The sequence below is a fragment of the Culex quinquefasciatus genome, chromosome 2 (assembly GCF_015732765.1).
Source record: "Culex quinquefasciatus strain JHB chromosome 2, VPISU_Cqui_1.0_pri_paternal, whole genome shotgun sequence".
Lineage (NCBI taxonomy): Eukaryota > Metazoa > Arthropoda > Insecta > Diptera > Culicidae > Culex > Culex quinquefasciatus.
The window spans coordinates 128904455-128930185 of NC_051862.1; the positions used below are offsets into that span (position 1 = coordinate 128904455).

The 25731-nt window shown below is 35.3% G+C and overlaps 1 protein-coding gene across 4 annotated transcripts in view; it reads right to left on the minus strand.

Annotated features, from left to right (window-relative positions):
• LOC6042229 overlaps positions 1–25731 on the minus strand; it is a 472032-nt gene that overhangs the window by 407780 nt on the left and 38521 nt on the right. For all 4 annotated transcript variants that reach the window (XM_038252028.1, XM_038252026.1, XM_038252029.1 and 1 more), the window contains exon 3: positions 522–563. The gene's annotated coding sequence lies outside the window, so the exon portion shown is untranslated. The remainder of the gene's footprint in view (positions 1–521; positions 564–25731) is intronic.

Consider the following 25731-nt stretch of genomic DNA (forward strand, 5'->3'; position numbering starts at 1 on the left):
TTTTTTACGGTCTAGCAGATTTCTGACCTGGTTGTTCGAGAGTGTAAAAGCTGGATTAGCCGCAACGACAGCTAGCAGCATGGCAATGGCAAACAAGACCGAGAGCAGTTTCATTTTTGTCTCAACTGATCAAAAATTTTAGCTACACTAATCAACTAATCGCCTATTTATATCATCAGAAATTCGCTCATACTTTTTTTTTAGTTTGCTAAAAAAATGAATATATCTGTGTATTTTTTTATTTGCGGAAATTCAAAAAGATTATCAACAATCTTACAAACCAGTTTTAACAAATATTTTCAACAGCAAAAGGAAACAAACGAAACATTTGTATCAATATACTTTATACAGAGAAAAAAACATCGAAAAAAATGGTGGTTGGATGCAATCCGTCGTATTATTTTATCTCAGCAAATTATAAATACAGGAAGCAACAACATTTTATTTAAAATATTGAACTTTTAATCATTATTTAATTTTTGTTATGTTTGAGGGGACTTCAATTTGTTTTCCATACTTACATCACTTTGCTAGTCTTCGCTTTCTGGTTTATTATAAGTTATCTGAAAAGATAGAAGAGAAAAACAGTTAGCTAAATGTTTTATAAGTTTGGTTTAAATTTTATAATAAATAATTCAAGATTCTAAATCATCAATCTTCTAAAAAAATATTCAAAAACCGGCTGATATTCGCTCAGATTTTAAGCCTAGATAATATCAAATTTTGTTTGCTTAATTTGAAGTGCCGTCTGAAATAGGGAGAGCAAATTTAAGACCACCTAATGCTCGGATTTTGAAAAAAACCGTGCACTTTTTTGTTCTGTGTCTCTTATATACGAAGCCAATCAAACATATCAAAATATTGATAACAATCAACACTGGTAACAATGGCTTTTCAGGCCTGAATTTTAAATTAATTGTATTAAAACTATAGCCCAAGTTCTGATGTAAGCTGAATAAAAAACAATAAAGCGTCAACCTTTTTAGACAGAGGCTAATCAGTAAAATTGAGTTTTATCATAATTTCAAATGTTCTTTAATTTCATGCTTTTTCCACTCACTCAGTTGCACTTGGTCATTTACAGTAGTTGAGAAGATCTGCTGTGGGTGCACCATTTGGCACCAATCTACAAATAATCAGCATAGTATTCAAATTCCACTCCCTCGCGGTGCTGCATACTTGGCGGAACCGCCACCACTACAAATTTATTCACTCCACTAGGACCTCGGAGACAGGTCCAAGGCAGTACAAAGTTAGGACCTCTATGAAGGAAATGACAAAATCGAAGTAATTTAATTGAAATGTGTTAGTATAAAGTCGTGAACTTTCAATAAAAAAAAGAAATGAGTTATTTTTAGATTTTTTACAATTTGTAAAACTTCAAATCGTTCTTTAAGGATCCCAAGTCCGGCTGAATCCAAAGTGGATTTGTAATGAAGCAAAAATGGTCCCAGCTGCAGCTGCTGCAGCAGAACAGTCGCAATCAGCCAGTCGGAAAAACCTTTGCCCGGCATTTCCTAATTGGAATGAAAATCTCTTGCGCAGTTCGTCTCCATTTTTCTCAGCAATCTCCGCTGCTGCTGCTGCTGCTGCTGCTTCTGGGAAACTGGTCACGGCCAATGTGCAACATTGTGGGTCAAGGTGGGCTTGAATACTAGTTCGTTTTAAAAATAAATTTATATTTTTAAAAAGATTATGATTTTTTAGAATAAAAACTTATTTTCAACAGAAACAAAGAAAATTAAATACTAAATTTTGAAAACATTAGAAAAAATTACTTTACACACCGTCCCTCCCTTTCCCCACTAGCAATTCACGGGGGAAATTATTTTGTGCTTCGCGAATTTTCTCGCAGAAATCCAGCAAAAGAGGTGAAGCGGGGTGAATGCGGATGAAAAATTGCATAATGTAAATGACGATTTTACTTTTCCTCCCCCGCAATCACGGTGTGGACGCGCGCAGTGCAAATACTTTTACAATAGCAGTAACATTCACAACAACAACAACAACAACAGAACGACCCAACTCGGGCTGTGGCAGGCGCCTTTAATTATGCAACTCGCAATTGGTCGTCCTGCACCAAACTGCAATGCACTGCACTGTCAGCAGCACACTTTTGGCCTCGCGTATTTATTTGTAAGCGGATTAATTTTTGCCTCGCGAAGAAGGCGAAAATTAAAACGAAAAAGGGGAAATTAAAATGAGTTTAATCTGGTCTTTTCAGAGAGAGTATTGATTGCGGGCTCGGTACTGTAGAAGAGTACGATCTTGGATAGCAAAGAAGTTATGAAGGGCTGTAAACACCAAGGCTGTTGAGTTGAAGTCGTAGTCGAAATTGGTAGAGTCGGGTGTTTTTGGAGAGCTGGAGTCGGATGTATTCATATAAACTTGGGAGCTGTAAATTCAAAAGTGCTATGAAAATATTCGGAAATCCATTACTGGCTTATTTCTAATTCACTTTTTAATTTGGGCAGCTAGTTTAGCCTTCACAGTAGCCTTCAGTTTGAAAGGTGTAAAACTTTAAGGTTTAATATAACATCTTTTCTGATGGGGCATTACTACTAAAAAGTAGTAAATTTACACATTTTAGAAGAAAAATTGTATAACATTAAAAGTGTACCCATTCCTAGATATAATATTACCATGAAATTCAACATTTCTGTTAAAAATTTGTTGGAAAATGCATTATACAGTACAGTTGATTTGCAGTAAAATTGTAGTAAAATAAAAATAGCGAATTTCGAAAATTCCTTACGAAAGCTCAATTTTATCACACATCTAACTATTTCAGCTACCGTCCACCAATAGCAGTAAATTAACCGCTATAAGTACATCTAAATTCAGGATTGCGAATGAGCGAGCGAGCCAGAAGCCGTGCTCGCTCGCTCATTGAGCATGAGGACTTAACAGGTAGCTCGTGCTCGCTCATGCTCATCGCATGCGCTCGCGCTCAATGAGCGCTCATCAGCAAATCAGGTAGATTTTTAGTATTGTTGATGAATCTGGCACAGGCCAATTGGATTGCCACTTTTGAAGATAATTTCATCGCGAAAAAGGGACATGAACTCATCAAAGTTGCATTGGTAATTTAATTTTGGTTAACCACAGTAAATTCATTCGTTGGCGTCGAACTGTCAAAAATTGGTCGCGGTGGATTGCGGGGGATACTTTTCTACCACAGTTTTTTGTGTGATCAATGGTAAATGCTTTGGTGGATTTTTGTTAATTCGAAATATTTCAAGAAAATTTACTGCGGTTAACCAAAATCAAATTAACAATGAAACTTTAATGTTGTCAGCATATTTTTTTTCAGAGTTTGATAATTTTTGAAAACTAGTTTTGATCAAATTCCCGATAAATGAAAAATGGCTGACTCGCAATTAAGGTGTCTTAATTTGCTAAGAATCCCAGACACTCTTTTAAGCACTTTTAAGCTTATTTCACTTTCAAATTTAGAGTAAACTGTCAATGAACGGAATTGTTAAGCTGTAAATAGGATGGTAATCGATTTTTTTTATATAAAAACTTGTTTTTACTTGTGAGCACGCTCATTTCTCATTTATTGTTTTGGATCGACTCCAGCATATAAATAAGATAATTGATGTGAAAATTATCTAAGACACAGATTTGACATTTATTATGCAAAATTATTTACAAATAATTGACTAAACAAGATGAGGTGACCAGGAATTAAAACATGACTAAACGTTTTACCAAGAAAAAATATTTGTGTTCCTTAAAAGATACTTTTCAGCTTTATTAAATAGTTCACTTTCACGTGTCACTCTATTATCATCTTTTTTTTATTAATCGAATTATTTCTACACAGTGAAAAAAGTGTACATTTGGAAGGTGTAATTTTGTAAGGTTGAATATTACCTCTTGAATGTTATAATTTTACCTTGATTTAGACTGAAAAAGTTGCATTACATCAGAAAAGTGGTAAAATTACACATTTTCAGAAGTAGAATTACGCATTTTTCTAACATAAAAGAAGTACCCCTACCCAGATGTAATATTTCTATGGTTTTTTACTGTGTACAGATCTTTATGTAACAACTTAACTCTGATTCCAAAACAAGTTTCAAAACAAAAAATATTACAAATAACTTCATCCAATATTATTAAGATTAGCCATTTCAAGCCTCCATTTAAATAAAAAACATCCTCAAAGCTCTGCTGAAAAAAAAGTTATTATCGTTTACCCGTTACAGGTAAAAAATGCCGCTCAGTTTGCTCATTGAGCAAAAATGAGCGCGAGCGCGAGCAATGAGCGTTTTCGCTCATAAAATAAATGAGCAAACACGAGCACGAGCAAACGTGAGCTAGCTCGCGTCGCGCTCCTTCTCACGAATGAGCGAAAAATGCTCGCTCATGAGCGGATGAGCGCTCAAAATCACAACACTGATCTAAATCAACTTTATTTCAACTTCTCTGAGATTTCGGTCTTTCGTTTTTTTGTATTTTTTAATCTGTCTGATTTTTTTTGGTGCCTTTGGTATGCCCAAAGAAGTCATTTTGCATCATTCGTTCGTTCATATAATTGTCCATACAAATTTGACAGCTGTCCATACAAAAATGATATGAGAGAATTCAAAAATCCGTATCTCAAAAATCTGTATGAGGAATTTTTTGATCGATTTGGTGTCTTCGGCAAAGTTGTAGGTACGGATATGGACTACACTGAAAAAAATCATACACGGTAAAAAAATTGTAATTTTTATTTTAACTTTTTGTCACTTAAACTTGATTTGCCAAAAAAACACCATTTTTTTATGCTGATATGTTTTAGAGGACATGCCAACTTTTCATAAATTTCCAGTATTTCGAATGAATACTGATTTTTTTCAAAAATCTAAATATTGGTTACAAAAAATGTTCTTTTTCATTTTTCGATATAAAATCAAATTTGAAATCAAAAAGTACTTTAGTTAAATTTTGGTAAAGTGCACCGTTTTAAGGTAACTATTTTCAAAATAGTCGCAGTTATTATTTTTAAAACTAGTGCCCATGTTTTCCCACCTTTGAAAAAAATATTGTTGAAAAGCTGAGAAAATTCTCTATCTTTTGCTTTTTTGAGTTTTGTTGATACGACACATTATTGCTGAGATATTACCATGCAAACAACACACCATTGTCTAACGTCGTTATCTCAGAAACTAATGGTCCGATTTACAATGTTAAAACATGAAACATTCGTGAAATTTTCCGATCTTTTCGAAAACAATATTTTCAATTTTTTTAGATCAAGACTAGCATTTCAAAAGGACGTAATATTGTATGTTTGGTCAATTTCAAATGTTAGTCTTGATTTAAAATTTATGAAAATATTTTTTTCGAAAAGATCGGAATGGAATGTTCTCGAATGTTTCATGTTTCAACATTGAAAATCGAACCATTACTGGCTGAGATATCGACATTAGAAAATAGTGGATTGTTTGTTACCTTGAGATTCCAACGTTTTGAGGACATTTCACAAAAATGCATGATTTTCGACTGGTAACAATGTAATTTAATCACCGGGCTGTATTTGTTGTAAAGAATTCTAATAAATTTTATAAACTTTTATGCAAACAATTGCAATGAAAAATTAAGCAATCTTTTTAGTAAATTTACAAAAAATAAAGTTTTTGAGGGCCCGTTAACTTAAAAGATCCATTTGCTTATCATTCAAATGATAACCATATCTTTAAACATGATTGACAGCCATTTTGTTTAGTTTAGATTAAATTCCAAACAAATACAATTACATTAATCAACAGTTTGATTGAATTAATACCAATTCAAGTTGAAACGTTGCCAATTTAATTGCTGTTTTGAAAACGATTATGCTTCCAAATTAATTAAATTAAAATAGTCGTGTTGTAATTGGGCTGCCTGCCAGCACGGATCACGCTTTGAGTGACAACAATTGCACGGGAAAGGTGTTACAGTGCAAGTGTGTATTACACAAATTGATTTATCATGTAATGTTGTTAAGCTGATTTTTGGGATGTTTGAAAATTTATTATTTTATTTTTTTTTTATTTTAGTATTATAATCACAATTTACAAATTGTTCATTTGAGTTGTAATTTTCATCAATTATTTCAATGTTTTCATTTAAATTAGCATCCCCAGCTCAAGGCATCAAGCGCTGACGTCGTCACCAACCTTCGGAAAGGATTAGTGCAAATATGCATTTTGCCAATGTGTGCCAAACGATGTGCAATTTTCCCGGCAGCCCTCCCGGGAGTCTGGAATCAACAATAACGGGATATGATGGCGTCGATGGGTGGCATGACATATATGTGCAGCAACATGCAACACCAGAGTGTAAACAAGGAAAGGTCCTAAAAAATCGAGGAAAAATATTCATGGGAAACAATAACCAGCGCAAAAGCGCACACGAAACGAACGAAAATGTGAAATTCAATTTCGTGCTCTGGCGAGAGGAAAATTGGCACGCTCAATTGAACAAACCCATTTCGCTGGGGGAAAAGAAGCGGTTTTTTGTTGTTGCAGCAAATGTTGCAAATTGCAATGTAATGTTACAGTGTAGTGCCCCTAAACAACGATAACGATGCAGAGTAAGTCATGTGAAAATTCCTTTTTGGATAAATTGGATTAAAAGTGCCGTCACATGGACTAAGAGAGATTCTGTGTTTTACATTCTTGATTTTTTAGGTTCAAGATACATTTCATCAAAAACTTTCTAAATAATCAGTTACCTGCCATCGCCTTCAATCAAAATTGAAAAATCCTCCCTAAATCGTGTCTTTTTACAACAAACAAAAAGTTACTTCCTTCGTCCAGTCTTTTCATCAGGAAGAACTTTCCTACCTGAAAGCAGCATAAAATCGATCGAATAGATGGGATGCTCCAACAAATTGGGCACCCAAGTTGGCTCAAGGGGGAGTTTCCGGTGAGGCAGCATCCGAGAGTACTAAAATAAGTTTCGATATCAATTGAAACTTGTTGGAACAGACTTGGCTGATTTCCAAGAGAAGAGTATAAAAGAGTGTTGGGAAATATTCTGGGACCCCTCTTTAAAAGATTTCTTCAAAATTTACTGTAATTCATTTAACTAAGATTTCCACCACAAATTCGTTCAAATCCATGCAAATTGAATTACATGTTATCCCCGCACTTGAACCGATTTTTGTTACTGCAACTTTTGAAAGCTTCTTCCTTCTTCTGCAGTTGAACTTTACAACCGCCGTCAAGCATCCGAAAATCCTGCCCCACTTGCTGCAAGCAAAAAATACTATTTTTTCAGCTTATAAACTTTGGACGTCAGGACGAAGGATGGAGGAACTTTGGTTTCGTAATTACATTTTTTTTCTGTTGCTGCTGGTGGCTTTCCTTTTGATTTTGCTGCCGGCCTTGGATGGATTATGCAGTTTTAATGGGATTTTCCTCTGCTCTGCTCGTTTCTATGCAACGCTTGCTTTCTGATAAGAAACATAACGGGTTTTCCAATGCTAGTGAAAAATTTAGTATTTTCTGTTGTGTTTTAATTTCAATGTTCTACTTTGGAAATCTATTTACAATTATTTTGAGTTTATCATCAACGATGCTCTTTAGCATTTTTTCTGTTTTTTTCTCTCTTACTTTTTGTCCATATTGCTTTTTTCGCAGTACATTGCTCTTTTTATGATTTGTTGTTTTGATCTATTGCTTTTTTCTTTTGTTGTTTCCTTTGTTCTCTTGCTGTTTTGCTCGTCGGAATTTCAATACTGTCCACCTTTTCTATTTTGATGGCTTCTTTTCTTTTATAAGTTCCTTATTGCTCCTTTACTCTTCAGTTCTTTGTATAGCTGCATTGCTCGTTTTACCCTTCGATTTTTGTTCTCCTGCAAGAGTTCAGAGCGCAAGAGTAAAGAGATCAAGATTAAAAATTAAAGAGCTCAAGAGCAAAGAGCTGAATGGGTAAAAAGCGGAAGAGTAAAGAGCTTAAAGGATCTGCCTGTGTGGATCAATCGGACCGCGCACTGGACTCACAATCCAGAGGTCGCCGGTTCGGATCCCGACGCGGACGCAAAAAATTCTAAGTGTAAATATAGGTTTTCGGTGCCCTCTACCCGTGCCATACCTTCACACTTAGGAGACCCAGGAGGCGGAGTCATGTCGCAAAAAGAACGATACACGCCTGTGGATCCGTTGACGAAACCGCAAGGTTTAAGAGGGCCACATTATAAGGTGTTACGTCGTTCCGTTCCGCTTAAAGGGTAAAGAGCTTTAGAGTAAAGAGCTCAAGATTAAAACGCTCAAAGGCTAAAGAGCTCAACAGTAAAGATGAAAGAGCTCTTTAAGCTAAAGTAGTTCAAGATTAAAGAGCTCATGTGTATAGAGCTCATATGTATAGAGCTGCAATGCAAAGAGTTAAGAGTAAAGAGCTCAAGAGAAAAGAGCTCAAGAGAAAAGAGCCCAAGAGAAAAGAACTCAAGAGAAAAGAGCTCAATAATAAAGAGCTCATGAGTAAAGAGCTCATGAGTTAAAAGCTCAAAATTAAAATGTCAAGAGTAAAGAGCTCAAGAGTGAAGAGTTCAAGAGTAAAGAACTCAAGAATAAAGAGCTCATGGGTATAGAGCTGCAGTATAAAGAGCTCAAGAGTAAAGAGCTCAAGAGTAAAACGCTCAAAGGCTAAAGAGCTCAACAGTAAAGACGAAAGCTTAAAGAGTAAAGATCTCAAGAGTAAAGAGCTCGCAAGCAAGGAGCTCAAGAGTAAAGAGCTCATGTGTATAGAGCTCAAGATTAAAAAATTCAAGAGTAAAAAGCTCAAGAGTAAAGAGTTCAAGACAGAAGAGCTTAAGAGTAAAGAGCTCAATAGCTCAAGAGTATAGAGCTCATAAGTAAAGAGCTAAAGAATAAAGGTCTCAATAGTGAAGAGCTCAGGAGTAAAGAGCCCAAGAGTAAAGAGCACAAGAGTAAAAAGCTCAACACAGAAGAGCTTAAGAGTAAAGAGCTCAGGAGCAAAGAGCTTAAGAGTAAAGAGCTCAAAATTAAACAGCTTAAGAGTAAAGAGTTGTGGTTTTTGTTTTTCTTTTGCTCTTCTTCTTTTGATGTTAAACTCGATTTTTTTTTCTCCTAATCCTTTTCTCTGTTATTTTTTTAAACATTGTATTTTTTTGTAGATTGCTTCCATTTTTTAACTGTTCTAGTACAATTTGAACAAGTTATTTTCTGTTTCGACTGGTGGGTAATTCTCCGCCAACTCACACAGCAGTTGCCCCGACCCCTCTTCGATTTGCGTGAAACTTTGTCCTAAGGGGTAACTTTTGTCCCTGATCACGAATCCGAGGTCCGTTTTTGATATCTCGTGACGGAGGGGCGGTACGACCCTTCCATTTTTGAACATGTGAAAAAGAGGTGTTTTTCAATTTGCAGCCTGAAACGGTGATGAGATAGAAATTTGGTGTCAAAGGACTTTTATGTAAAATTAGACGCCCGATTTGATGGCGTACTCTCGAAAAACGTATTTTTCATCGAAAAAAACACTAAAAAAGTTTTAAAAATTCTCCCATTTTCCGTTACTCGACTGTAAAAAATTTTGGAACATGTCATTTTATGGGAAATTTAATGTACTTTTCGAATCTTCATTGTCCCAGAAGGGTCATTTTTTCATCTAGAACAAAATTTTTCATTTTAAAATTTCGTGTTTTTTCTAACTTTGCAGGGTTATTTTTTAGAGTGTAACAATGTTCTACAAAGTTGTAGAGCAGACAATTACAAAAATTTTGATATATAGACATAAGGGGTTTGCTAATAAACATCACGAGTTATCGTGATTCTACGAAAAAAAGTTTTGAAAAAGTTGGTCGTCATCGATCATGGCCGTTCATGGTCACCCGCGACAGACACGGACGACGAAACAAAGAGAAACGCAAAAAGTAACTTTTTCAAAACTTTTTTTCGTAAAATCGCGATAACTCGTGATGTTTATTAGCAAACCCCTTATGTCTATATATCAAAATTTTTGTAATTGTCTGCTCTACAACTTTGTAAAACATTGTTACACTCTAAAAAATAAAGTTAGAAAAACACGAAATTTTAAAATGAAAATTTTGTTCTAAATGAAAAAATGACCCTTCTGGGACAATGTAGATTCGAAAAGTACATTAAATTTCCCATAAAATGACATGTTCCAAAATTTTTTACAGTCGAGTAACGGAAAATGGGAGAATTTTTAAAACTTTTTTAGTGTTTTTTTCGATGTAAAATACGTTTTTCGGAATTCTGAGTACGCCATCAAATCGGGCGTCTAATTTTACATAAAAGTCCCTTTGACACCAAATTTCTATCTCATCACCGTTTCAGGCTGCAAATTATTGAAAAACACCTCATTTTTCGCATGTTCAAAAATGGAAGGGGTCGTACCGCCCCTCCGTCACGAGATATCAAAAAACGGACCTCGGTTTCGTGATCAGGGACAAAAGTTACCCCTTAGGACAAAGTTTCACGCAAATCGAAGAGGGGTCGGGGCAACTTTTCCCGATTTCGTGTGAGTTGGTAGAGAATTACCCTGGTGCAAGAGAATATATTTCTTCAAACAGCTGCACAAAATACCTGTAGCTGTCCTTTCCTAACGATTCAGATTTCAAAATGATCTTTTGATGGAAATTCTCGGATAAATCTTGCTAATCCGTTTTTGCCGTCCATTTAAAAGCTCATGTACACAGCCCAGGCTCAGGACAAATCCAGCAACAAAACGAGGTAAACATGAGAGCATTGGCGTGTGTGGCCCAACAAGTCTCGATTGCTTTTTCTTTATCCTGGAGGTGTCTTCTTGAAATAAAGCAATGTTCAACAAGATGTTGGATGAAACTGCTACGTTATGTTTTTTTTAAATTTCTGTTTTGAAGAAAGTGTAGAAGACAACATGTCCGATTGCTGGTCCAACTAGAAAATCAACTATGATGAATTCGCCTAACTGAATTTAGACCATATTTTCAAAAGTTTATAGGTAAATAAAATCACTTTTTTAAATGTTTATTTTTCCCAGATCACGGAAAAAAAATGTTCTGCTGTACTCTCATTTCTCAACCCCTCTCAGAGCGTCAAAACCGTTGCCAAATAGTTGTTTTTCCCATTTCCACGGGACTTCCGCCAAACACCAGAATAGCTGTCTATGTCTGTGTTCATCTGTCTATATTTGTGTGCTTCATGCGCTATTTATTTCTGTCATGGATAATGTCATCCCCCCCCTCATTCGCCATTTGTGAGCCAACTTATGGTTATTGGTGCTCGGCAAGAATCGAGATTTCAATCAGCGAAAGCGAGGATGTGTTTTGCCGCCTCGAAAGAACAGACTCGAAACTGCTGGGCACTGAAACTTCTGGTCTGAAGGTCAAAGGACATAACAGGATGGCAAAGTTCGGCTCAATTAACGGAAAAAAGTGATGAGGAAAGGGATTTTTTTTCCTGGGGTTGAGAGAAATTAGATGAACGAAATAAATTTGAGCATTTATGCAATTGGAGAAGCAGAAAGAGAGTAGCTATTATTTTGATAAGCAATATTCGGTTTCTGCATTTCTCATTTCCTAGTTTCTTAGTTTCTTAGTTTCTTAGTTTCTTAGTTTCTTAGTTTCTTAGTTTCTTAGTTTCTTAGTTTCTTAGTTTCTTAGTTTCTTAGTTTCTTAGTTTCTTAGTTTCTTAGTTTCTTAGTTTCTTAGTTTCTTAGTTTCTTAGTTTCTTAGTTTCTTAGTTTCTTAGTTTCTTAGTTTCTTAGTTTCTTAGTTTCTTAGTTTCTAGTTTCTAGTTTCTTAGTTTCTTAGTTTCTTAGTTTCTTAGTTTCTTAGTTTCTTAGTTTTTAGTTTCTTAGTTTCTTAGTTTCTTAGTTTCTTAGTTTCTTAGTTTCTTAGTTTCTTAGTTTCTTAGTTTTAGTTTCTTAGTTTTTAGTTTAGTTTCTTAGTTTCTTAGTTTCTTAGTTTCTTAGTTTCTTAGTTTCTTAGTTTCTTAGTTTCTTAGTTTCTTAGTTTCTTAGTTTCTTAGTTTCTTAGTTTCTTAGTTTCTTAGTTTCTTAGTTTCTTAGTTTCTTAGACAAAATTCAAATCAAAATAGTGTAATTCAAGCGTCTTCCAAAGACAAAATTTCAGCAGAAAAGGGGTTCAATTCGCCAATAATGCAACGTCATTTGTGAATGGCTCCACAATAAAATCGACAAGAGTTGCAAAAAAAAACTCGAAAACACTGTATCACATCTAGTCGAGATCCTTTTTGATGACATCATTTCAAACAGTGTCACTGACTACAACTTCACAGAAAAAAAAATAACAAAAAAAAAACCCTCGCAACTAAACCAAAAGTCACCAAAAGTGATTGATGCCAGAGGAAAAAGACAAACTCACACATGTATAAATTGAAAACGAACGAAGCGGCAGAAACTTACACAAGCTCAAACTAACATCCATTTCAGAAATAGAGTTGGTTGGAAATTTGTGGGGTTTTGGACCATGTGTGCAACCATCTGAGGAAGAAGAAGTGTCACTCACACTTATGGATGATGGCGTATGGTTTAGGGTAGCTGGTTCAATGTTGGTCCAATCCGATTTTTCATCCAAATAAACCTTTTTTTAGTTTCCATGATTGCCCTCAGTTTCGGAAAAGTCAAGTTACTTTATGGTCAAAACTTTTCCAGGAAAAAAACACCAATGGAGACATTTTGGCGCTCCTAGGGTTAGTTTTTCATCCATTGAAAGCAGCCAGAATTTATTTTTTCAACCAGCAAACGACCGTGTTCGATTCCGACGAGATTATACCGAGGATTTGTCGTTGGAGGATATAAAACCAACTCTGACAATTGTGTGCAATCAATTTGGTGAAACCCATGCGAGTCGAGTCGTGCTGGCCACAAAACGTCCCTCAACAGGTAACACACGATGGAGGGGCTGTCAAAGCAGAATTTTTCAACTTCTGGAAAACCTGGGGGATGCTGCTGCACGGTTTGACTGTTCCCAGCAGGAGGGGGGGTTTTCAGCAGAATTCCAACGTGCACCACAGAATTGCCAATTCCTGAGAAGATCCACGGTGGTTCTCAAAAAGGTAAACTAAGAACAAAGAAATTAAGAAAATGTTTCTTGTTTCTTGTTTCTTGTTTCTTGTTTCTTGTTTCTTGTTTCTTGTTTCTTGTTTCTTGTTTCTTGTTTCTTGTTTCTTGTTTCTTGTTTCTTGTTTCTTGTTTCTTGTTTCTTGTTTCTTGTTTCTTGTTTCTTGTTTCTTGTTTCTTGTTTCTTGTTTCTTGTTTCTTGTTTCTTGTTCTTGTTTCTTGTTTCTTGTCTTGTTTCTTGTTTCTTGTTTCTTGTTTCTTGTTTCTTGTTTCTTGTTTCTTGTTTCTGTTTCTTGTTTCTTGTTTGTTTCTTGTTTCTTGTTTTTGTTTCTTGTTTCTTGTTTCTTGTTTCTTGTTTCTTGTTTCTTGTTTCTTGTTTCTTGTTTCTTGTTTCTTGTTTCTTGTTTCTTGTTTCTTGTTTCTTGTTTCTTGTTTCTTGTTTCTTGTTTCTGTTTCTTGTTTGTTTCTTGTTTCTTGTTTCTTGTTTCTTGTTTCTTGTTTTGTTTCTTGTTTCTTTTGTTTCTTGTTTTTGTTTCTGTTTTTCTTGTTTCTTGTTTCTTGTTTCTTGTTTCTTGTTTCTTGTTTCTTGTTTCTTGTTTCTTGTTTCTTGTTTCTTGTTTCTTGTTTCTTGTTTCTTGTTTCTTGTTTCTTGTTTCTTGTTTCTTGTTTTTGTTTCTTGTTTCTTGTTTCTTGTTTCTTGTTTCTTGTTTCTTGTTTCTGTTTCTTGTTTTTGTTTCTTGTTTCTTGTTTCTTGTTTCTTGTTTCTTGTTTCTTGTTTCTTGTTTCTTGTTTCTTGTTTCTTGTTTCTTGTTTCTTGTTTCTTGTTTCTGTTTCTTGTTTCTTGTTTCTTGTTTCTGTTTTTGTTTCTTGTTTCTTGTTTCTTGTTTCTTGTTTCTTGTTTCTTGTTTCTTGTTTCTTGTTTCTTGTTTCTTGTTTCTTGTTTCTTGTTTCTTGTTTCTTGTTTCTTGTTTCTTGTTTCTTGTTTCTTGTTTCTTGTTTCTTGTTTCTTGTTTCTTGTTTCTTTACTAAAAATGTGAAGAAACTCACGTTTTAGAACCCCTGTCAACTCCCCAACCAGCTCAACAGCAGCAGCTTCGCTGTCATCTCCGCTGCGATGTGCCTGTTTACTCTCGTGTGTGTGCTTGTGTGCGCAAAAAGTTTAATTTGTTCAGTAGATTGTTGACAACTCAATAGAAAGTTACGTATGTGCGGGAAAGGTACCCGCCCATCCACCCAACTCGTTCCAACACACACACACAAGCTCATCCCATGAAATGACAGAAATTTCATTTAATTTTGGCATTTTTCCTGCACAACCTTCGCCCCCGCGGTGCTTTCTCTTTTCTTCCTCGGAAGCATGTCTTGGCATTTCCCACGCCCCATCCCTCCCCGGCCAAGAAGCAGCGATCTGTGAAATGTTGATGCTCGATGTAATCTGCTGTACTGAAGGCAGCAAAAAGAAGCAAAGTACACACAAGCACACATACACACCAGACAAGGACATTTTTCTTCGGGGACAGCTTTTTTCCACTCTCTGTACAGAATCCCGAGTTGGGCTTTGCACGGAAATGTTGTGGGTATGTTTTGAGAAGGAGGTGGAAAAGGAAATAAAATTCGAAAAAAGGAAGAGTTATGGTTGTCTGATTCTATCTGAAGATTACGCAAGAGAAGCTGTAGAAGTAAAGGACTGTACATTGCAGAAGAAAACATGCATTTGATCAAATTGAAACAGATACACTTGGTTTGCTTCACAACTTGCTATTTTTAAAATTGAAACCCTCACAGTTCATCCAAATTTGGTCCCATCTGCCTAAACACTCGAACTAATTTACTAACGGTGAAGTACTAATGACCCAAAAGGCCTAATCTGTCTTCATCATTGCTCTCAGGTGATTGATGACCCTCGCCAGGTTTTTCATTTTGAAGCCAGCCTCCGGAGCCAGTGGGGGTGAAAAATGGGCCTACCATTAGGCGTTGGAATTTTAAACAAGCGAAATTTCGGTTCTTTTGTACTGAACAGGGCTAAATGGCGATCTTAGAGCGTTACTCTTTTTATCATAAAGGTTGTGTAAATATGAATTGTGTATCACTAAGAAAAAAAAAAAAAAAACCTCATTTGAAAACAGATACAAAAACACGGAAGTCTGCTGGACCAAAACACCATCTGGATCATCATCAATCTAAAGATTTGAACAAATTTGCACGTTTTGAACAAACAAAAGATACATTTAAGTTTAATACGCCTCAGCACGGATTAGCACATTGTTTCAGTCCAATTGTATCCATAAAAAAAATTTAAGGGGTTCCTCAGCGAAAAAACAACCAGGGTAGCCATAGACAGGTTACAGATAGATCATATTTTTGAGTATTGTACTAGCTTTTTTTGTTTGCGCAGATTAAAGAGAGTATAAATAGCCGGAATCATTGCGAACAGTTTGAGTTTAGTTAAGGAAACATCAATCATTTGAGACCAAAATGAAGTTAATTCCCATCTTGCTAGCCATTGCTGTTATGCTGGTGGTCGCTACAGCCAACCCAGCAAATTCCAATGACAATGTGTGCGGTAACTGGTTTTGTCCGAATGTTCTTCAGAAGGCTATGCAAGTTGTAAGTGACCAACAAAAAGCAAAATTTATCAAAACTTCAAGCATGAAAGGATAAAAGCATGAATGAATAAACATTTTGAAGAAAATATTATGTTTCATTTTAATATCGTGAGTCGTAGTCTATAAACGTGTAAACATGTATTTAAATCAAATTGCTATGTTGAACTCATCAGCCCATTAACATTGTTTGCCCTCCATTTCAGTAGGGCTCATAACTTTAACATAAGAGTGTATCCCAGGGGTGACCAAAGTATGGCCCGCAGGTCAAACGTGTCCTGCGATGTGATTGTTTTTTGAATGATCATGTAAAATGGCCCGTTGACCACTTGTAAAATGATTCAATACTTTTTCAAAATTAAGTTTTATTTTAAACTTTTTTATGCTAATATTCTATAGTCTTTTCATTAAAAACTAATGATTTATCAATATTTTGATCCACATTTTAGAACACAAATATTTTGTTCAAAAATCATAATAATAAAAACAATTTCACACGTTTCAATGTGAGTGAAACTAAAAACATTTCTGGAAATATTTATAAAACACTCAATTTTGACATAGATCGAAATCTATAATAATATGAAAGACATAATAACCCTATTATGAACGAACCCTCAAAATTACTTTGCACTTAGAAACCTTCCCTAGAGATTCGTACTCATGACAGTTGGATAACGAATTTGACTACCAACAAAATGTTGAAATCGGAGGAAGAAGACTGGTGAAAATATGTTACAAAGCTTTTTTTGATCTCTCCTCCCCCACAATTAAAAATTAGCTAGAAAAATCAGAAACATTTTTTTTACAAAAATCAAAAAAATTTTGAAAATTTATTTATTTTCTTCGTTTAGAATCATTTGAGCATGGTTGAGTATATTCAAAGATAGTTTGAATTTTCGTGAATCTACATTTTTTGAAAATAATGATTGCAATTAACTTTTGCGAGTACTTAAATCTTTTTCTTACACTTTTTTTCATTGAAATGCTGGCTCTTAACGATTTTTCATTATTCACCTCTCAAATTAAAGATAAAATTACGTCGTTACATGCATTGTTCAGATGATTACATGTCACCATTTTCGAAATATCAAAATTGAAAACACAAGTACATTTAGCTACAAACTTTTTTTCAAATACCTTAAACAATAATATAATTAATACCGATGTTTTCTATTATTTTTGCCTTCCTCACCTCAATGAGGAAAGGCTATAAAATCACTCAAAAAACGACTTCTTTATTAGACTTCGTAGACCCACCTTCACGTATACCTATCGACTCAGAATCAAATTCTGAACAAATGTCTGTGCGTGTGTATGTCTGTAAGTCCGTGCACCGAAAAAAATGCACTCGATTATCTCCGGACTGGCTGAACCGTTTTCGACCGTTTTGGTCTCATTCGATCCGTCTTGAAGTCCCACAAGACCCTAGTTTATATTATGAAGTTTAGTAAAGTACTTCAAAAGTTATGCTAAAAAACGATTTCGAATAAAGTCTGGAAGATAGTAAAAAGGTTGGTTTTTGTAAGAAACCCCGTCATGCTATACATTTTTATAAAGGAATTCAAAAGACCTTTCCAACGAGTCCAAAACGTTGAAGATCTGAAAATCCTATCAAAAGTTATAACCACTTAAGTGTTATTTATACACTTTTTTAGGCCGGATCTCAGATATTTTGATAAAAAATAAGTCTTATTCATGCTCTTTTTTGAGGCTCTGTAGTGAATTAGAGCCTAACATTTTAAAAGGGAACATAATTTTTGTAAACAATAGTGCATCCATTTCACTAAAATGACAGTTTTCATAAGGTGTGAAAGGGACACACTCTTGGTTAAAAAAGTTATGTGCCCTAATGAAATGGCAAGCACGAATTAACTTTATGAATTTTAGGAAGGCACCACCCATCAAACCATCCACATTAACGACCCCCGGGTCTTTTGTGGTCTCTATTGCAAGTTTCTGCTCGAACCTAGGAGTCGGAAGGCTTGAATGGGGAGAGCACCCAAACCTCTTTCTACTCCAAGGAACCTTCCACCCCAGTGTTTGAACTGACGACCTTTGGATTGCGAGTCCAACCGCCGCCAGCGATTCCACCGGAGTAGGCTTGGTTTGGTGTGTTGTTTGTACTCATGGCATGGAGACTACTCCTACACCTGGAATGACTTAACGGCCTAACAGCCAAGGCCGGGACCGACATTTTACTTCCTCATCCGATGGAAGGTTGCAGCAGATGGGAATCGAACCCAGAATCATCCGCTTACAAAGCGGACAGCGTAACCATTCGGCCACGCACTGCCACCACCCACCTAAGGTGGATTAAGCAACGTTTTTTTTTTATCAATGAATATATTCAAAAAATACATAAATTAAAAACAAAATATTTTATGGTTGTATTTTTTAGTATTTTAAATTAAGATAAAGTAATTTAATTTTTATAATAATCTATTTTGTAAATATCGCTCGAAGCTTTGAGCTTCAAATTTGGCCCGGCCTCCAAAATCTTTGAGCACCCCTGGTGTATCCCTCTCACTCAAATGACAGTTTACATAAGATGTGAGAGGGTGTGCCCTTTGAAGTATTTTTTTCCATTTTGACAACTAAATTTTAGTATTTTTCGAGAAAATCTATTTTGTAAGCTTAATGGTAAATATTTTCAGAACTATGAGTTATAAAGTCATTTTTTTTACCCAATCGGTTCGTATACTTAAGCTTATCAAACTCTCCAAGCTTCAACTAATTTGGTTACAACAATTAAAAGATACAATAAATAATTTAACAAAATTCTAAAAAGCTCGTGTCACAAGTCTGTTTTGATCAGAAATCAGAATAAAATTGTATAAAATTTTGTAGGGATGTTGAACGGATTTTGACCGTTGTTGCCTCATCATGATGTTTAGTTAAGTACCGTCATCAGGGGTGACATTGGGACTAAGGGGTAAGATTGAGTCTTACAAATTTTAGCTTTTTTGTATGACCCAATCTCACCCCCAACCCAATGTCACCCCTGATGACGGTACTTCAAAAGTGATGCTAACAAAACGATTTTGGCTAAAGTTTGCATGATTGTAAAAAGGGTGGTTATATATTTTAGAAAGGTATTTGAAAGACCTTTCCAACGAGTCCAAAAAAAAGGAAGTTTTGATAACCTTATCAATAGTTATGAGCACTTAAGTGTTATTTATTCACTTTTTGAAGGCCGGATCTCAGACATTTTGATAAAAATCTTGTCCGGATCTAGCATGCAACCCATCGTTGGATGGGTAATCAAAAGAAAGGACCGCGACCGTTAAAGACCCAGGGAGACGACTCCTAGGCGTCATCCATAAAGTATGTCACGCTCTAGAGGGGGAGGGGGGGTCTGAGAAAGTGTGACATTGCGTGTTATAAGTATAGGGAAAGCGTGACAAAGGGGGGACGGGGGTATATTTTGGCTGATTTTAGCGTGACGTACTTTATGGATGAAGCCCTACTTCTGGACTGAGCTATCGACCTAACCCATTAGGTTAGACCGGGACCAACATTTACTTCCCCATCCGACGGAAGGCGTGGTCAGACAAATCATGTCTCGAAAAATGCCACCGGGACCGTCTGGGATCGAGCCCAAGCCGACTGGGTGAGAGGCAACCACGCTTACCGCTACACCACGGTCCCGATTGTGTCACGTTCCCCAGAAAACCATTCCCATTCCCCAGAAATCAATTCCCCAGAATGAACCGTTCCCCAGAAAAACATTCCCCAGAATGTACCGTTCCCCAGAAATATTTATCGTGGTGATTATAATTATTTCCAAAATTTCAAAAAAAATCCAAAATTTTCAAAATTTCTGAATGTTTTCAAAATTTTTCAAATTTCCAAAATTTCCAAAATTTCCAAAATTTTCAAAATTTCCAAAATTTCCGAAATTTCCAAAATTCACAAAATTTCTAAAATTTTTAAAATTACCTAAATTTCCAAAATTTAAAAATTTCCAAAATTTCCAAAATTTCTAAAAATTCCAAAATTTCCAAAAAAATTCCAAAATTTCCAAAAATTTGAAGTTTCTAAAATTTTCAAAAATTCAAAAAAAAATCAAAATTTCCATAATTTCAAATTATCAAAAAACTAAAAAAACTAAAATTCATAATCTTTGATTTTTTTTTAAATTTAAAAATTTCTTTTCTCTTTTATTTTGATTTTTGAATTTCAAACTTTTTGATTTTTTTTTTGAGAATTTTGAAAATGTTTTTAATTAATGCCATTTTTAAAGCATTGATTTTTTTGACTTACCATTAACAAATTATGATCGTAATATTTATATCGAAAAATCTCGATCGTGATGCGAAAAATAAAGATTGAAATATTACGCTCGAGTGCAATAATCACCACGTTAACTTGTGTCAGCAGTTATTACAAGACTAGAAAGTTTTCCCTTCTTTAAAGAAAGGAAAACTTAACTGACTGATACAAGTTGAATTTTACCTTTAAAAGGGAGGAGGAGAGTTTTCCCTTCTGTAAGGAAGGAAAAAATTTATAGCCTTGTTATTATAACAGCGACACGGGTTCAATTTTCCCTTTTTCAAGTAAGGGAAAAAATACTTGACCACTTACACAACTTTTTAAATTTGTTATCACTTGTCAAGAGAGTTTTTCCTTATGGAAACAAGCAAGAATACAAGAAAAAAAAACATTAAAGCGAAAATTCAACTTCTGTTACCAGATATCACAAGTCAAGACAGTTTTCCCTTCTTTAAAGAAGGTGAAATTCAACTTGTGTGGAAACCTTAAAAGAAGGAATAATTAATCAATTATTGTTAGTCAAGAGAGTTTTCTTCTTCCAAAAATGATAAATTAAATTTTGTCACCTTAAATCAAATTTAGAAAATTTAAATAATCATGCAAAATGAGCAATATGCCAAAGGTCCAATACGTCAAATGGAATTATACCAATGACACCCATAATCATATTTTAATTTTAACAAACACTTTTCTTCTTTGCAAAATAAAAATAGCATTCACGGAAAACAAGAAATAAAAAGAAACTGCAATTTATTCGGCATTTGTATAACAAATTTAACATGACTGAAAAAGAAGGGAAAATTTCTTAGAATAATAGAACGAGCCGAATTAACATTTTCTGTTATTTTCTCAAGAATTGTTGTCAAAAAAAGAAAAATTTCTTGGCATGGATAAAAAAACCTTGTCCAATGTTTATATTTTCTAAGAAATTTTAAACAAACTAATATTTGAAACTACTTTGATTTTTCGAGAAAGAAACTTTTCTGGGGAATGGTTTTCTGGGAAATGGTACATTCTGGGGAATAATTTTCTGGGGAACGGTTTTCTGGGGAATGGTTTTATGGGGAACGTGACACAATCCACGGTCCCGAATAAGCCAAAAGATAAAATTATTTTGAAAAAAATAGTAATTACATCAATTTTAATCTTAAACCCGAAACATAAAAAAGATCTTATACGGAAATTATTGAAAAACTTCCTGCTAAATTGTGTCTTTACCTTATCGAAAAATCCGAAATAAAATGAATGGAACAAATATGTTGCGAATTACAGAAAAAAACAGATTTCAAAACAGGATATTTTCTATTTTTTAATGGTTCAATCATCTAGGATGATGTTAAGTGTAAAAAATTCATTTCATTCTGTATTTATTGCAACTTTTTTTTCGGAGTTTATGTGTACAGGTGTTCGATTTAATTTTAAATTACATCAATAATATCTGTTCTGTTGAAAATGAATTACGTCAACTGAACCGCCACCACAACATTTTTTTTTGTTCTTTTCAATCAGCTAAATTGCTGTGTGCGTGAATTGATGGGAATACCGTAAACCGGGGTGACTTTGATAGGATTTCAATTTGTTTTAGGAATATTTTCCAACAGGTCCATGAACTATTTCGGAAAAAAAAATTTTTTCAATAGTGTTTAGAAAAATAGTTACGTTAAAAATTCTTAGTTTTAATTCCGGGGTGACTTTGATAGTCATAGATTTTTTTTTGTTAAAATCATATTTAAGATGATCAAACCTTATTTGTACATTGAATATACCATCACTGAAGTAGATGATATAGTTTTTAAGAAAAAAAATCAATGTTTATATTTAGTTAACTAAATTTATAAGCTTTTTTAACAAAATACATATAAATTTTAGGTAAAATTGTTAAAAAGTCGGAATTTTGCCTGAAATTTGTTTAACTAAATTTGTTTATAAAATTATTGATAAATAATTGCATTTTATACTGAATTCGAAGCACGAATCACAATTTTTTACATTTGACATGAAATTTGTCATTTGAAATTGCCTTTAAATTTGGAGATTTTTTAAATTGTGTTTCTAAAACACATATTATTTATTATTTACAAAATTATTTAACCTTCTCCTAGTGGAAAATTGTCCAAAGAATCCAAAAATGCATTCCGTTTTCCGATTTAAAATAATTTTCACTGAGAAAATCATGACACTTTGAGAAGATTAAAATAATGACTTTCATCAACATTTTCTTAACTATATTTAACTAACCTTTTAAACTTTGCAAAATTTTATGAAAGGTTCTTTTTGAGGTACTTTGAACACTTCTCTACCACGGTCAGTATGATTCTAAACATTTTCGTACGTATTTTAATTGTTCTCTTCATTTTACGGAAAAATCGCAAACCTATCAAAGTCACCCCGTTTTACGGTATACACTTTGTCTAGTTTTAGGTCTAGTGAAGCAATCTTTATATATATTTTTGTATTGCTGGTTTGAATAACAGTGAAAAAAGTTAAACACCCCTTAGGACAACGTTTCATCAAAGAGGTCAACTGCTGTGTGAGTTGGTCGAGAATGACCCCAATTATGTTTTTTTTTTCTCAAAAACAATTACGAAACATAGTCGTAATCCCGCACATACGAATAACATTTGAATTACTGCCATTTTATGTCTTAATCTGACCAAAAGTTGTAGAAATGTAATGAAAGAAACTTTCAGTGATTCTAATTCAAATTTTATACGACTAATTATCAAAAATCGTTTGTGAGAATGCTTTTTCAAGCGTTTAGGTTCAAAGAGTGTTTTTTTCATATATATTTTTTACTGGAAGTTTATTTGTACAAATGTTTCATTCATTTTATATTATTTAAAAAAATATCCGTTCTGTTGAAAATGTTTACAGCATTTGATTGCATCTTTAATAAATAAGTCAGCTTATTTACTATTCAACCACAACGTAATAAAGTGAAATTTATTTTCTATCGGCTTAATTGTTGTGTGCGTGATTGATGGAAATATAAAGAGCCGATACGTTGCTCACAGTTTGAGTATATTTCTTAACCAGTTACCAGTTAAGACGACAATGAAGCTGCTTTCAATATTTGGTGTTTTTGCGGTTTTACTGGCAGCAGTTACAGCCAATCCAGCAGCGTTTAAATTTCCAAGTACCGGCGGTGGAATGGCATGTGGAGGCATGGATTGTCCAGGTGTTCGTCCAAAAGCTTTGCAAGATATAATTAACAAGCAAAGAATTAATTTCTCCAAAATAGGGTAAAATACTGATCTTGCGGCTTAATAAATTGTCAACAGCATGAGGAAATCTTTTTTGTTTTTTTTTAATCTAGTGAACAATATTTGACTACCAAGTTTCAGAAAATTACACATTTAACACCGTCTTTAAAAATTTAGCAACAAGCCCTTTGCTCAAAAGCATTCTAACGATAACTTTGATGATGATGATGATGGTGATGATCACGACGCTGAAGGAAAAAGCAACAAAAAAAACCCTTACAAAAATATGCAAAAGAGTGAGAAAAGCTTTCACTCGGTACACTTCAAAAGTGCGCATAATTTTGCTATCTGTCTCGCGCAAACGAACAAGAGAGAGTGGAGGGTAATTGGATTGGTGCGGTTAAATTATTCATTTCGGAGGCTGGCAACCCTGCCTGCTGGCACTGCTGCTGAAACAAGCTTGCCTTGCCGACAAAGATCTTGCCAGTATAGTTCGGGCCGTCGTACGCAACCAAAAGATAGATAATGATTTTTATACGCCTTCATTCTTCTGCGAGGACCGGCCTGTTTTGCATTTAACTCGACTTGGCGTGTGCAACAGGCTGCAAACGATGGGTTTCGTTGGAGATTTTTTTTCTTCTTCTGATTATTGCTGAATAATGAAATAATTTAAGGAGCAACAGTCACGGAATAATTGCGAAAACTGTTTGACTGATGATCAGCCGTTATCTGAGCATCTTAATTACAAAAAAAAAACGGAAGAAGAGTGATCAAATTGATATTTTTTATACTATCGTCTTGGCAAATTTAAGTTTTTAATTTTACACAACTTTCGAAAAGTCAAACCCCGTGACAACAGTCTACGCTCGCTATTTAACACCCCCACGGTCATCGAACAAAACCGGGTCGGGCGCCGTGATTCCTGACTGTGTTCCCCCTTTTGTAACATTTGCCATTCACCCCAAACCCCCCACCCACGTGTGTCACGTCTGGCTAGAAACCTTCGCACTCCCGTCATAAACACACGTTGTGTGTGTGTGTGTTGCAGTCATTTAGCAGCTCTTCATGCATATTAGTGGGGGTCACACTGATTAGTGCGACTTGACTTTAGTTTTACGTGCCTTTTCCGGACTGTGCGATTGACCTAGATTTGACGAATCAGGCCCACTACACGTTCGATGCTTCCTTGAGGAGCTTTAACCCCGTTTGAGTTCATTTAAGTCATATTGAGTAACTTTTTAACTAGGATCAACACTATTTTTAATTCAGTACCACCTGTGAGGATGACATTGGGTCTGAAGGAGTGGGATTGGGTTTTTTCACTGTTTAGGGAACATCTTAAGATGACTTAGCTGAAAAATCTCGTTGCTAGAACCAATTTCTGTCATTTTGGCCGCTAACTAAAGTTAAGGCACGTTTTTGGCCAAAAATGATCTTTCGAAAAATCAACTTAAAAAAATGCTGAAATCTCTCGAAAAGTGCCCACCCCGAAAGTTTGAAAATCTCTACTTCATTATTAGATGTAAATCCGATGATTCCTTTGTGGACTACCAATCAGTGAGGTACTCCTCGGTATAGCTCTTGAAAAGTGCTGAAAAGTGCAAAAATGCCTCACGGCAAGAAAAAGAGGCGGTCCTCACCAGCAGGATCGGCAGATTTGAAGAAGCTAAAGAATGCCGAAGCGCTACCTGCAAAGCCAGGCAGTTTGAGCAAGGGCGCTCAAAATTCGTCTGGAAACCAGTTTGCTACCCTCCCTGTGGACGCGAGCGAGAAGGAAGAATTTGAACGACGGGAAAAAGTTGCCACCCATTTTTGTGAAAACATAGTCATCGGATTCGGTGCGAAAGTGGCTGACCGGGTTTATCAAATCTGGTGCTTTACGAGCTTCCATTCGCTTGTGTACTGATTGACTCAAAATTCTGCTACCTACCAGAAAGAATTACAACTACGTTCGGGATTTCCTGAACAACACGAAGATTGAATACTACAGCGATGACGATCCAGGTAAACGCCCCATGAAACAGGTCCTCCGTGGCCTTTATGACATTGATGTGAGTGTGCTGAAAGATGAGCTAAAATTCTTAAGTTGAACGTGATCGAAGTCTTCAAGATGACGAGACACAACAAGGACATCAAGTATCGGGATCAACTGTACCTGGTTCATCTCGAGAGAGGATCGACAACGCCGTCTGAGCTAAAGGCAGTTCGGGCAATTTTCAACATCATCGTGACTTGGGAACGTTATCGTCCAGTGCACCGTGACGTGACGCAATGTGTGAACTGCTTGCAGTTTGGGCATGGCGGAAGGAACTGTTTAACCAAGAGTCGTTGTGCAAACTGCGGAGGTGAGCACAAAACTCAAGCTTGCTACACAATCAACGAGAACATCGAAGCCAAATGCTTAAATTGCGGTGGCGACCATTCTACCAAGAGTCGGAGCTGCCCAAAACGGGCTGAGTTTGTGAAAATTCGGCAGCAAGCGACGACGAGTCACCAACCAAATCGTCGCAAAACACCACCAGCATTCACGGACGTGGATTTTCCTGTTTTGGCGTCACCAGGAGCGGGATCTGTTCGAGTGGTTCCAAATCTGCAGCCATTGCCGTTGAATCAGCGGCCAAATG